The sequence below is a fragment of the Carlito syrichta genome, unplaced genomic scaffold, assembly GCF_000164805.1.
Source record: "Carlito syrichta isolate Samal-C Ts95f unplaced genomic scaffold, Tarsius_syrichta-2.0.1 Scaffold309091, whole genome shotgun sequence".
NCBI lineage: Eukaryota > Metazoa > Chordata > Mammalia > Primates > Tarsiidae > Carlito > Carlito syrichta.
In genome coordinates, this window is record NW_007253187.1 from 187,432 (window position 1) to 189,358 (window position 1,927).

The 1,927-nt window shown below is 50.3% G+C and overlaps 1 protein-coding gene across 1 annotated transcript in view; it reads right to left on the reverse strand.

Moving 5' to 3' along the window:
• NEK8 (NIMA related kinase 8) overlaps window positions 1–1,927 on the reverse strand; it is a 12,172-nt gene that overhangs the window by 7,497 nt on the left and 2,748 nt on the right. The gene's annotated exons all lie outside the window — the stretch shown is intronic.

The window sequence follows — 1,927 nt, forward strand, 5'->3', positions numbered from 1 at the left end:
TACAGGCACGCGCTACCATGCCCAGCTAATTTTTTTGATTTATTGTAGAGATGAGGTCTCGCCAAGTTGCCTGTGGGCAGGTCTTGAACCCGTGGGCTCAGGCAATCCACTCACTTCGGCCTCCCAAAAGCCCAGGATTACAGGCTGAGCCACCGAGCCCAGCATTATTTTGTTTTTTTAGCCTCACTCTGTCGTCCAGGCTGGAGTGCAGTGGCACACTCATGACCACTGCAGCCTCGACCTGCTGGGCTGGCAAGCCTTCCTCTTCTGCCTTCCAAGTAGCTGGAACTACAGGTGTGTGCCACCACAATCAGCTAATTTTTTGATTTATTGTAGAGACAAGGTCTCCCCATGTTGCCCAGGTTGGTCTTGAACCCCTGGACTCAGGCAATCCTCTCACCTCCACCTCCCAAACTGCTGGGATGACAGGTGTGAGCCACCGTGCCTGGTTATTATTATTTTTGAGATGGGGTCTCTCAGTGGCACAATCATGGCTCACTGCAGCCTTGACTTACTGGGCTCAGGTGATTCTTCCACCTCAGCCTCCAGAGTAGCTGGAACTACAGGCACATGCCACCATGCCTGGCTAATTTTTAAATTTTTTTGTAGAGACAAGGTCTTGCTATGCTGCCCAGGCTGGTCTTGAATTCCTGGGCTCAAGCAATTCACCAACCAATCCACCCAAAGAGTTGGAATTACAGGCATGAGCCACTGTGCTCGGCTCATTCATATTATTATTATTTTTTTTTTGCGTTGGAGTCTCGCTCTGTTGCCCAGGCTAGAATGCAGTGGCATGCTTCCGGCCACCGCAGCCTCAACCTGCTGGGCTCAGGTAATTCTTCCACCTCAGACTTACAAGTAGCCGGACTACAGGCGCGCACTACCATGCCTGGCTAATTTTTTTTTTTTTTTTTTTTTGCATTGGAGTCTCACTCTGTCGCCCAGACTAGAGTGCAGTAGCCGCTCCCGGCCACCGCAGCCTTGACCTGGTGGGCTTCGGTGATCCTTCCACCTCAGCCTTCCGAGTAGCCGGAATTACAGGCGTGCGCTACCACGCCCGGCTAATTTTTTGATTTATTGTAGAGCCGTGGTCTCACCATGCTGCCCAGGGTGGGTCTTGAACTCCTGGACTCAGTCAATCCTCTCACCTTGGCCTCCCAAAGTGCTGGGATTATAGGTTTGAGCCACCGTGCCTGGCCCCATATTATTATTTTACTTCAATTCTGTGTTATTGTTCCTAAAAGCAGGAACTATATTATTATTATTCATCACTATATCCCCAGTGCATAGCTTAGTTCTTAGCACACAGTAGCAGGTCAATAAGTATTTGCTAAGTAAATGGACTAGCTGGGCGCAGTGGCTCATGCCTATAAGCCCAGCACTTTGGGAGGCTGAGGCAAGAAGACTGCCTGAGCCCAGAAGTTTGAGACCCGCCTGGGCAACTTGGTGAGACCTCATCTCTACAATAAATCAAAAGATAAGCCGGGCGTGATAGAGCGCGCCTGTAGTTCCAGCTACTTGGAAGGCTGAGGCGGAAGGATCACCGGAGCCCAGCAGGTCGAGGCTGCAGTGGCCGTAAGCATGCCACTATACTTCAGCCGGGGTGTCGGAGTGAGACTCTGACTCAAAAAATAAATAAATAAACAAACGAACAAATAAATAAATAAAACTCATGACTCCTGCCCTGAGATCTTTCTTTCTTCAATCTCTTCCATCTCAGTAAATGATACCACTATCCCCTAGTTATTAAAAATCAGACATCTAGCCGGGCTTGGTGGCTCAGCCTGTAATCCCGCGCCTTTGGGAGGCTGAGGTGAGTGGATTGCCTGAGCCCGCGGGTTCGAGACCCGCCTGGGCAGCGAGACCTCATCTCTACATAATCAAAAAATCAGCCGGGCGTGGTAGCGCATGCCTGTAATCTGGCTAC